Source organism: Daktulosphaira vitifoliae, unplaced genomic scaffold, assembly GCF_025091365.1.
Source record: "Daktulosphaira vitifoliae isolate Bord-2020 unplaced genomic scaffold, ASM2509136v1 Scaffold_2, whole genome shotgun sequence".
Classification (NCBI taxonomy): Eukaryota; Metazoa; Arthropoda; class Insecta; order Hemiptera; family Phylloxeridae; genus Daktulosphaira; species Daktulosphaira vitifoliae.
Window position 1 is genome coordinate 32,690,924 of NW_026099573.1, and position 13,190 is coordinate 32,704,113.

Below are 13,190 nucleotides of genomic sequence, written 5' to 3' on the forward strand. Positions count from 1 at the left end.
TATTCAGTTCAGTACTAGTAGTATATCACCAATTTTTTAGATGAATTAGAGTATTAACAGTTAAAATTACTTGCCCGGCCCCAAGTAGTTGGGATTAAGGCGAGGAAAAAGACTCGCAGTTAAAATTACAGCGTATTTATATCATTGTACGCCTTAATATTACTGATATAATTAGAAGTAGGTAAATTAATTAATTTAAACCAAAATATTATAAAAACTTAAAACAAAATTTATGTATTTAATCAATTAATTTATAGATATAATAGTATAAGGAGGAATATAATTTAACTAAGTAGTCATAATATAATAACATAACTTAGACATTGATTAACAAATAATAAAAATGATATTGTAGAATTTATAAATTAAAATAATAATCACACTGCTTACTTGAACCGAATTTTTAGTGAACTTGAATTTAGTATTTTATCTAAGTATAATTTTAAAACCTACCAAACATTAATATACTTATTTAAAACAAGTGTTGATTAACAATTAATAACATTGATACATTAATATAAAATATTTTAAAAAATTGGGACAACTTGCGATTACAAACGTAAATTAACATGGAATATTAAGGAGTATACTATATGTTCTAATGAATGACCTATAAATTCTTAATTTTATCAAAATTAAAAGCTACATGATAATTTATTAATTAATTGTTTTATACAATTTTTTACAATCTTAAAACAATTAGTATATATATGTCCAATAAATCTTAATGACATAAATAATTGAATAAAGATACCCCGTAGTACTTCAAATTAAATGCTAAAAAGTTATCATTTTATAATTTATTATTATCTTATCTTTACTAATTTATGAGTTACAAATACTTTTATTTAAATTTTTTCTTTAGATTTTTTTTATAACCAAACTTTTTTTATATTATAAAACGTCCAATTGGGCAACCAGTGGCGTTACCAGGTAATAGGGTAGTTCTAGGGCTTTAACTCCTCTTCACACACACACACATACACAAACTAGTTTTAACTCTAATCACAAACTATATATTAACAACCTATATATGAACTTAGACAAAAATTCTAAATACTAAAAGCCAGGAATGGTTTTTGAATAGGTTAGATATTAAAGGATTATTGTAACTTTAGAGTTTTAATAATAATAGTTTAAATACAAGTATATAACGAAGACATATTGTTAATTTTTCAAATTATTGATACCTTAATAAAAAATAAACAAAACACTTCTTGCTCATATATTAATCAACTATACAGAAATATAACGTAATTTAATTAAAAAATACAAGTTTTTAAATAATAATACTTAAATAATTTGTGAACCATTCTAATACTTATAAAAATGTTTTTCTATTATTTAAAGTACTTTCTCCATAATTTTTTTTATTATTTAAACAATAAAAAATAAAATATCAAACCAACAATAAGTTGAACATAATAAAATCTTCTAATATCGATTAGAATTAGAAAAAGTAATTATTTTTTACTTTTTTTTAATTTAAATAAGTATGTCATAAAAATGATAAATATAATTCATTAGAACAAACCATTTAGAGCAATTGAAATTTTTTGACTATTTAAATAACTTAGCAAATAATAAAATATTTAATCTAAAAAAAATATATCATTTCCAATATACATTGTTACTATCGAAAAATTGATTTTAATATTGAGACTGCACACGCTTTGTTTAATTTTCACCGATTATAATTCAACTATTAGATATATTTGGAAGTAAATAACCATTAATTTTATACAACATATGTTAACAATAACAAAAATCATCACTAATTTCAATCAGATTTATTTATTGGAAAATATTAGTTAACTATGAAGATTAAGCCTAATGATTCACAATTAAATCACATGATCAAAGAATATTGAATTAACAAAAGAAAAAAATTAATTAATAGGAAATTGGTTAAAATATTTATTCATTTATCCCATAAAATGAAATAACCTTTTACAATCATCCCACTATTNATGATCAAAGAATATTGAATTAACAAAAGAAAAAAATTAATTAATTAATAGGAAATTGGTTAAAATATTTATTCATTTATCCCATAAAATGAAATAACCTTTTACAATCATCCCACTATTGATTCACTTGACCAGTGAAACTAGTTTATAAAATAAAAGCTCTACATACGTTACATTTTAAAAATTTGTACCAAATATAGCAAAAAAACTTGACTGAACAAGCATATATATTAACTATAAGAACAATATTTTACACTACCATTTTTATTTTGGTTTTACTAAAAGACTTTTTATGCAAATTTAACTCTGATACACTATTTTCTTCAATTTTTCAAATATTATCAGTTTACTATTATAAGACAGTGTTTTATGAATTCATAAATAATACTCTACAATGAAATTTTATTCTTTACAAAATTCAATACCTTTCAATGAAGAAATAAATAATTTAACAAATATAAAAAATAATCTATAAAAACATTAATCAACATTTATTTTCAAGAAATCAATGAATTCATTGTTTACAGAATACTGAACTAGTTATCTATAGTTAAGTACTTAAATAGATAAATACTAAAACAAATATTAGATAAAAGACTTACACTTCTAAAATAAAATTTTCTGAAGTTAGTAATTATGTTAGAAAATAATACACTAGTAACGAGAAATTTTTAATGAACATCAATTTAATTTTTAATGACCATCAAATTTAATTAACAAAAAAATTGTATAAATTAAGACATTCAAAATAAATATCATCCAAATATGGTAAGAATTCAGCATTATATATATACTAACTGCTACAAGAAAAACAAAAATTAATAAAAAATATTTATTGATTCTCTCAAATATATTTAAATATATATTTAAAATGTAATTACAAAATCACATTGAAAAATGTTATTTTAGGAAAAAAAAGAGTTGCAAATTGACACTAAGAACCTTAATGAAATCGTAATACCAGGAAATAATATTACTACAGTAAACAATAATGAAGAAGGATATGTCAATGAAGGATTTAAAAACTCTAATGAAGAATTAATTAGAAAAGTAAGATTAAGTAATTGGTAACTAAATCGTTCACTGAAAGTAACAACATAAAATATAAGTACAAAACTTGGTCTGGGACATAACTACAGAAATAAAAAAATTTTTCATTTTTAAATAACTACTATAAAAGTATGTTAGCAACATTATTTAAAACTTTCAGTAAGATGAGAGTTTTTTTTAAGGTGTAACTCAGATGATATTACCAAGATACCTAGGTTTTACTACAACAGTTATTTGAAAATAAAAAAACTTATTTGACATCATATTTTTAATACAGTAGATTTCTATACCTCAGGTAAAGAAATATTATCCTATACCAACATATTTAATATTTGTGTATTAACAATGTAGTTTTTAATTATGAAAACAGCATTTACTATAGTGCATTAATTTATGTAAAAAATAACTGTTATTCATACTGCTACATTTAAATTATTTTATATATCATTTAATACAATAACATTAAACTAATTCATACTATAATTTAAATGTAGTAGTATTAGCTATATAATATGTATACTTTAATTAAATTACTAACTATACATAAGCCTCAATTCCTACCTAATAAATAATATCATACGAAGTTTGATAAAATAATAGAATGTTCTTTTTTCATCAATAAAAGTAATTTTTTTAAATTTTATTATCAAAAGATGCAAGAAAATAAACCTAGCACTTCAAAAGATATAAATGATAATACAGAAGACACATTTTTTATTTCACCAAAAGGATATATAAATGAAGCTTTCGATGATATATTACCAACAGATTCAACAGAAAATGAAAATGTAACTGACAACAAGGTAAACCTCAGTAATGTGAGTGCATAACATATTAATCATAAAATAAAACTAAGCTTTTATGAATCATCAAAATTTTTTCTAATTAAATTATTCGCATTTTCAGAAAATATCATTATATAAATGTAAAAAGTTAAATTTGAAAAAAAAACTGATGAAACTATTCAAATAGAAAATATAACCTTAAAACTATATGCGCCCATTCTATTCAAGTTGAAATAATAAAACATACTACTTAATACACAATTTCTTATAACTTACAGGTTTTTATCTAAGTTAGAAAATAGAAATTGTAAGCATTAACTTAATATTTTCTGAAGCTGAAACAGTATTAAAAAAAAAAGGAATTGTGTATCTACTTTTATAAATTTGTTAAATAGATATATACCAAAAATTTCAGATAAAATCAATGTATATTAATTTATTAGTAGCATTGATACAAATGCTAAAGATGATTAATGTGCACAGCACTCCCAAGAATTAAGTAAAATTATAATTGTAGTTGTATAAAAATATTTAAATTGGGGAAAATTACATTTAACACCCTCAAAATTTGTTTTACTATTTGCATTTATGATTAGAGATAAATATATTATAAATGGTGTATTTTATTTATTGTAAACTTATCTTTTTAAATATCACACAATGAGGACAATGTTCAAAAAAAAATGAACACAAGTAAAACAACTGAAATAAATTTGTAAAGTATAAAATATTCTAGTTATGAGGAGTTAGGATCAATAAATTTTAATAAAAGTTTGAGATTAGAACAAAAAGACTAATTTTTTAACTTAAAAAGAATTAGTATCTATATTTATATTGATAACCAATACAAACTATAATATTCTAATTTTTCTACAATCATTTAAACTTCAACGCAAAGCTGTTACTGATGGATTGTTTTTTTATAACTTATTTCATAATTTCTATACTATTCATGACTATTTTAAGATAACTTATATTCGGACAAAAATAGCTTTTTTCAACATTCTCATGTATTCTTAAAAAAATTAACTCGTTAGTATTTCTAATCAGGTCTAATTAAATATTTTCTATTAATGTGGTTCAATTTTAATACTATTTAAACAAGTTTTATTCTCATTAATACACATAATTACAATTAAAAATAAATAACAAAATAATTGAAAAAACTGAGTTTAACTAGTTTCTGAACAATTACTATTACAACTGAATTACTCATTACTAAATAATATAAAAACAAATATTAAGAAATATGTTTTTTTTATTGTATAGGGGACAGAGTCACAGACACAAAATAATTCAACAGTAGATGATTATAAATTAGAAGAAAATAGCAAGATAACTATAAATTTAGAAAAAAGTGAGAAAAAATGGGAAGTTAACCTAATTGGTTGGGATAGAACCCGAACTACTATGTTTCTCATTACATTTTTTGCATTTGACACGTGGGCTGCTATATTTTACTGCATGAAAAACAATATTATTGATAACATTCTTAATAAATAAATCAACTAAAATAAATTTAATGCTATTTTTTGAAAAATTAAATGTTTTGTCTTTTTAAATTTCGAGAAGCAAAACTTAATATATTGTACTTTATTCAATTAACAATTTTAAAAACAGAAAATGTTTACAAAAAATGAATGTATTAAAAGTCATTTTACTTTTCATTTGTTTTTTTAAAACAAATTTTAATTCATTAAAGAAACTTGCATTTAATAATACAAATATATTATCATATCACATATACAATTTAATATATTATCTTAGATGTATTTGAGAATAAAAGTTACAATGTTGATATTGAAAATGTAATTCTAAACAAAAACAGAAAAGAAAATATTAACTATTATAGAAAAACTCTGAAAAAAGGAATAATTTCAGCTCAAAAATAAGTCAACTAATTAATATTATATAAAGAAGTAAATCGAAATTAATATTTACTCAATAGTGTCAATTGTTTATATCGAAAATTCTAAGACAAACACCTAAATAAAAAAAAATCAATATGATAAAAAAACTTATTATCCAATTTTAAAACTATGAGCCAAAAAATATCCAGTGAAATATAATAATGACCACACATCCAAGCCAAAAACATTTTATGATCATATTTTCATATATAATCTGTCACCCTATCTACATTTAAATAAATAAATATATATTAAACAAATCATACACACAAAAAAGGAAAAACCCTTACTAAGACTAATTATTTATTAACAACCAAAACCATGATGTAACACTACTAATGAACACTTTAATTTTTTACCAAACTATGTACTTTGGTAACAAAATTTAAAAAATAATTTCGTTATTTCAATTTTTTATTGTATCATATTAACAGATAATATTTATTAAGTAATAAAAAAATATATCTGATTTTTTAATTTTTCAATAATTGTACTAATAAATAACTTAAATTTACTTTCTATAATGAACAAAATCCCATAAATTTTAGGTAATTAGTAACCAAATGCAAGTGATATATAACATGAAATTTTCAATAGTACTATTTGTTTAATAGTTTGTAACTTAGCTTACTATATTTAACTCTTTATGCCTATACATGAAGTTTTACTTTTAAAACAACTGTGATTTACAATTTATTTAATGGTCTCTCAGTATTTATAAATAACATTGAAGGATATCAAAAGTGTTAAAATTTGGATAAATAAAAATCAATCCATTATTTTAAGTTTAAATTTACTAACTTGCAACAAATAATACTAATAATTAGTGATAAATTTTCCTCAAATTACTTTAAGTTTTTTTAACTCTCAACCATTTAATTTGAGACACTCAAGAAACAATACCATTTCATTAATTTGTTACATACATGTTCATAAAATCAAAAATTTAACATGTAAACAAGAATATCAAATGAAAATAACTTAGTATTATCTATACATTTTTATTAATATACATGTATATTAATAGTAAAACACAATTCTATTAATTATTAAAATAATGTATTTAGTACCTACCTAGATAATCATCAATCTTATAAACTCATTAAACAAGTAACTTTTGAGATCACATAAGTGATAATGGTATAAAAAAACAAATTTTGCAGACCTATAATAAAACTTACTGAGATTATAGAATTGACCATTTTTATTCTAAACCCACACTGAAATCAAACAGATAACACTGCAATTTCTTAATTCTATGATTTATTTTTTACATGTAATTAGCTAAAAATGGATGAAAAAATGTAAGAGTTTAATTAAATAAAAAATTGAATTGTTTTTTATTCATATCAATCCTATAATACTTTGTTAGATATACAGTTTTACGATTTATTAAAAATAAATATAATAAATACTTCTTTATAAATTAGTCATAGAAAATATTGATTTATAAGATTCAGTTGTTTTTTATTACTGGTATTACTACTATGAAATCTATAACTTTTATAACAAAAAAGATCTTTATAAGAAAACTGCACACCAAGACTTTAAATATGATATTTTGATACTACAAGCTATTGCTAATTACATAAAACAATATGCAAATGAAAATAAATGGATAACACATTTTATATAATCAAACAGATACGATCTTATTAGACAGTACTAACCATCATAATAATCACATTTTAATCAGATATGTTTATAATAAGCTCTCAAAGAATTTTAGTAATGTACAATAATAGTAGCAGGTACACATTTTGCTCTTATTAAAAAAATACCAATTGGTATATCCAAATTTAAATATAAATAGATTTATAGCGCATTAAAAAAAAAATACATTAATTATGTGGATAGCCTACAAAAACGGTATTACTTATATAACTAATAATTCAAATCATGTAATTATTCAGCAACTCTGATGGATTTTCACACGGATCAATCACCTGCTAACTCATCAACTGAATGCTAATATACTTTAAGACATAGAAAAACGTCCAATTGTGTCTAATAATTTTAATTTCCATTAATTTACTTCCACTTTTGCGCCAGCCATTAGTTAAAATAAACTCCAACTCCTATAATAAATGAGATATGGAACATCTATACATACATAGCATTACTTATAACTTAAAGGAAGAATATAGTACTTAAAACAATTTTGAGACTATAGAAGTAGGATTTCATTTATGGGTGATTGAATACCTTAAAGCGGCTGATAAGTCATAACTTTTCATCCTAAAGTCAACTTTCAATAGTAGAATGTTCAAACAAAATATTTGGTCTTCAATTTTGCATGTATATCTAATATTAATAATGATGATAAATAACCTCCTAATATATCCAAGACTTATTTGACAAAAGCAGGGTCTAATTTTGGAGGAAAATTGTCTTGTACTTAAGTAGAAATGATGTTTGAATAGTAAATATGGCATACATGTTGATGAAATCACAATATTTTAACCAATCATATAATGGTCAAGTTATTGTGTCATGATAACCCTCACTCCTCTTATGCTTACTGAAAATAGTATAATGTTGTAAAATATCCATTTTATGATGGGTGAAACTATTAACTAGATTTATTACTTACCTCGACACAGTATCTTGATTATAATACTTATTTAAATAGTAGAATTGATTAAGTAATACCTCCCGTTTGAATAAGTTCAGAAACATACAGGCCATTAATATTTCATGATCATGATATAGAATTTTTCTAAAATATTGAAATATACAATTAAAACATATTTTTAACCCAACCAAATGATTTGAAAACATTTTATAAATACAAAAATCAATGTTAATTAGATAAAATAAAATGAAACAATTACATTAGAAAAAAGAACTGAGGCATATAGTTTTAAAATTATATAACTATTATATTTGACACTACAACAGAGAAATTTAAAAAAAATGTTACTAAACTGTTTAAAGTCAAATTTTTAATATAAAAAAAAAATTAAATTATTGTTATTTAAGTAAAAACATCAATTAAGAAAAATTTTAATTCAAATAATCTGGATTTTTTACTGTAATAACCCAATTTGTGTCAAACAATGAATTTTATAAGTTGCCTTCATTAAACTAAAAATTAAACACCTACCTAATTACAAAATTATACTAATTATGTATAATATATATCACTATTATTTTTAATGGTAAAAATATTAAGACTTTAATAGTCACTTTAACAATATACACCACTACATAAAAAAACATCACCAGTAATTTAATAATACCGGTGAACAACAACCACTAAAATGTAAACTTAAAAATTATCAAATCTAATTGTATCAAGTAGTTTTAATTAGATTTTATAAGAAAGGAAATATTAACTCAAGTCAACCTACAGCAAAATCCCAAATTTTGGTACATCATAAACTGTACACCCACAAATATTGAAAATTTTCAGCATAAAATAATTATAATTAAGTTTAGTTAGTTAATTATAAATATTTTAATGTATTATTAAAAATAATTGTTCAGAGAAAAAATGTACACTAACTTGATTAATTTATTTGAGTACAACATCAATAAATAAAGAATTTAAAAAAATATTGATCATTCACTAGTGAATATTCACCCAAGATAAAATTAGAATGATTAATAAGTTACTAATTAATCACTAAAATATATTAACATAAAACACGGGTTTAAAATTTAATACAAATTAAAGGGTATTTAAAAAACAAGATTAATTAAAAAAATTAACTATTTGAGAAAAATGACAAAATAAAAACATCTACAATGATTAATTTAAATAATTTTAAATGTACCATTATTCATATTTAAGGTTTTCGACGGTCTTAACAACTGAATAACCTTGAGCTACCCATACGGTGCCTCTTAACGTTAGTCATGCTACCACATAGAAGCTTTGTTCAGTTTACGTCACTCATTAAATATGTAAAATAAAAATAACAAAAAAACTTACTTCATTATCTAACCAAATTGATATTGAAAATGACATGGCGACAGATGGTTTATATATAAGTTTTCGTTGCCATAGTCATCTGTATAAAAATGAAACCAGATTATAAAAAACATTATGAAAAATAACTATTAGATAATAAAAAATACATCTGAATTGGTACTTACAGTTTAAAAAAACTACGCTGCAATACAAATAACACATTGAAGAAAAATAAAGTAATTCAGGAATTACTGCCATAATAAGCTGTCTTCAAGAGATTGGTTAAATGAACAAACAACCTCACCACATCGACAGCAATGAACAAATGAAAGATGGCCGATGGTAGTGCACTATATAGTGTTCGTATTGCCCGCTCAACGATGACGTGTCAAGAAATTTCTAGAAGCATAGTCACGTAGCTACAAATGTTGAAAACGATCAATACTCAGTAGGAAGGTCCAATATGGAGTAGGGACAAACTATCAACAGAAGCCGTGTCCTTGAATGTAGTTGTTGAGTTGAATCACAGGTAGCGCTATTGATAAAATCGTTCGGATCGCCACAGATTAAATAAAAATTTTTATGTGATCTATGCCATTACTCAGAATCAATTTTGTGCTTAATGGTTTAATCATAGTTTTATGTTAAATTGTAGCAAGTTATGCTACTAATACAGGAACGGTATTTGTATTAAATTAAGATTATATACAACCTTGCAGTTTACGCCACTTTTTTTTTTATGTTAAAAAGTTTTATTATATAAAGTGTTCAGTAAGTAAGGCTAAGGGCTTATATTGTTATCAGTACTCGTAACGATTTACCCGTGTCCTTACTTTTTGAACACTGTATAATATGAAATAAGAAAATATGTGATAAAAAATTTTCAGATAATAGACTAAAAATTACTTTAAATCACTGACCAATCTAAAATAAAAAACCAAGAAAAACCCCTCTTAAAAGTAAATAGCGGTCTTTAATTTTAAATCAACAATTTTTTATACCACAGAATAGGATTTATTTTGGATATTTATGGTATTTTAACTAATGCTCACTGAAGTCAGTATTGGGTAGTAAAATAACTATTAGTGAGTGCTGTAAAAAATACTTTTAAATGTATAATAAATAATTTATTTATTGCATTTTAAAAACACTATTTGAATACTACGCCAAGTAGATAGCAAGTTACACTGCACAGTGTTTCAAATTCAAAAAAATATGATTATAAAATAAAATAATTAATACGAGCTAAAAATTAGTATTCAAAAATAAAAAAGAGTTTCTTTTAATGTAAATTTGTTGAATTCAAATCTGGTACTATATTTTTGAAGAACTTTTTTTAAAGAGGGTCAGGTTGTTCTAAATTTAGCCTGAGTTAATTATGTGTATAATACATTAATTTATATATTTTTAGGTTACTGAATTTAAAAATCTAATATTTAAATATTTTTTTGATATTTTGGTTTTATGAGGAGGTGAGTTCAAAATTAATTATACTAAAGTTCAGTAGCATAAAATTATACTAAAATTTGGTACTTTCAATGATTCAAAATTTTGCATTTATTACACTTTAAAAAAAAAAATAGTTTTAAATTATTGTTTAATTAAGTTTTAATTTTAGTAAAGCAGAATAAAAATAGCTCTTTTAGTTATCCGATTAAAAAAATGGTAATGAGATCAAATCTCATTATATTATCCATATTATAGAGTAATATACTAAGATAAAAAATCAATACGTAATGATTTATGTAAGATATTATAATATTATTAATTTTCATTACTTAATAAAATTACCCGTTACTGTTATGAAATTAGGTAATAAAATGATATTTTTGTCATGCAACTTACAAACAAATAAGTAGTTAAATATGCGTTAAAAAAATTCAAACCCTTTAACTCAATTTTGAGAAACTTTAAAAATATGCTTAAACGCATTAAGATTAGGTACTAAAAAAAATCTGGAATATGAATTTATTTGCATTAAAAATGATATACTTATAAGTGTATGATAAAATAAATAATTGATTTTTTATGAAATAATAAGAACTATGCCAATAATATTTTAGAGGTAGTAATAACGCTATAACGTTATTTTCAGTTTATTAGTCATGTTAATATTTTTGAGTTGTAAATAGCTTGTAACTTGTTAATATTTTTAAAAAAGAAAATCAAAAAGTGTTGAAGCTTCTTTTTATTATATTATCATTTTTATATATTCTCTGACACAAAGTGATTTTATTGATTTTCGGTATTGGTAAAATACTTTTAAAATGTAATAAAATTTAAATTACTCGTTACACTTCCAAAAAATAATTGAATTACAAGTCCGTTACGTATTTTTAAATGTAACAAAATTATTTAAAATAACAAAATGTAATGAGTTTCTTTTAAGCTTCTTCATATTATACAAGTGATTCTAAATTAAATAAATATAATTCAATTATTCATAAGTTACTTAGCGAAAAGTAATAAAATTGCCTAATTTCGTTATAGTAACTAGTAATTTTAGTTATTTTACTACCCAAGACTGCTAATTTTTTTTTCAAAATAATGTGCTCTTTTAATCAATAATATACCAAATATCGCGTCTAATTATGCATAGGACGCGGAATTAGATTCATTTATAAAAAAATTTTAAGCCACTTTGTTGTAAGGTTGTTAGTAACATAAAAATATTTTTCGTTTTAAGGAATAAGAACTCCCCTACCAACCAATACTATTGTTATGTATGGACGTAGAGTAGAAGCAAATACCAGAGAATACTTATCCTATAACCATTTATTATGATCTAAACAATCAACATAATCACTAACACCTATACACCCGTTCGGGTGTGTAATCAGTGTGACCACTGATACATAACAACTATAACCTCGATCAGTGACGTATTTAAAAAAATTGTATGGAGAGTCTATAAGATTTAGAATGCAGAGTAGTGGTAACCTTTTCACTACTCCCGCTACTATGTTTTTATGTCTATGGGGATCCGGACCCAATGTCACTTGTAAAGACACTACAGACATCTATAACAACATATCACCAATTTCTTAAATTAACTATTAAACATTTTTACTGAATGATGGTGTGTTTGGGATAACTTCATAAAATTTTTAAATTTATATGCGGATTTATATACATAAATTACTATTACGAAAAGAATCTGTAACTCGCTTAGACTAAGTGAGATACAAATTCGATGTTAAATCATGGTTATTGAATTAACATGTTTCCCCATGTAACAACAAAAAAAAAAGCAAATGCTAATTATAACTAACCATTGTTAGTATTTTAATTAACATTTGGAGTAATTGACTAAATTTTTTTGTTCAAGTAAAAATTTTATCATACATTTTATACATATATAAATTTATATGTAATTTGAAAAATTAAATGACTTGAGTACATTCTCGTTAGACTTACAAATTTTTATAAAGAGATAAGTACAGAAAATAAGATTTATATTAGTCCAAGTTAGGACTTAGTGTTGTTAGATTTTATTAACTTTAAGTAGTAAATATATCATCTATGGGTTACCCCATTTCAATGTTATCATCCCGGCTTC

General features: G+C 22.7%; 1 long non-coding RNA gene across 3 annotated transcripts; it reads right to left on the minus strand.

The window, feature by feature from the left end:
* Positions 1 to 1,558: 1,558 nt before the first annotated feature.
* On the minus strand, positions 1,559 to 10,126 carry LOC126899876 (uncharacterized). Of its 3 annotated transcripts, none has more exons than XR_007702726.1 (7): positions 9,817 to 10,076; positions 9,653 to 9,731; positions 8,309 to 8,434; positions 7,921 to 8,236; positions 5,747 to 7,793; positions 2,069 to 5,619; positions 1,559 to 1,947 (listed from the first exon to the last, which is right to left on the minus strand). It is a non-coding gene; the product is annotated as an uncharacterized LOC126899876 (long non-coding RNA). The 3 variants fall into 3 exon arrangements; XR_007702727.1 differs by lacking the exon at positions 1,559 to 1,947 and adding an exon at positions 10,112 to 10,126 and having other exon boundaries at positions 5,383 to 5,619; positions 9,817 to 10,050; XR_007702728.1 differs by lacking the exon at positions 1,559 to 1,947 and having other exon boundaries at positions 5,383 to 5,619; positions 7,866 to 8,236; positions 9,817 to 10,053.
* Positions 10,127 to 13,190: the final 3,064 nt, after the last annotated feature.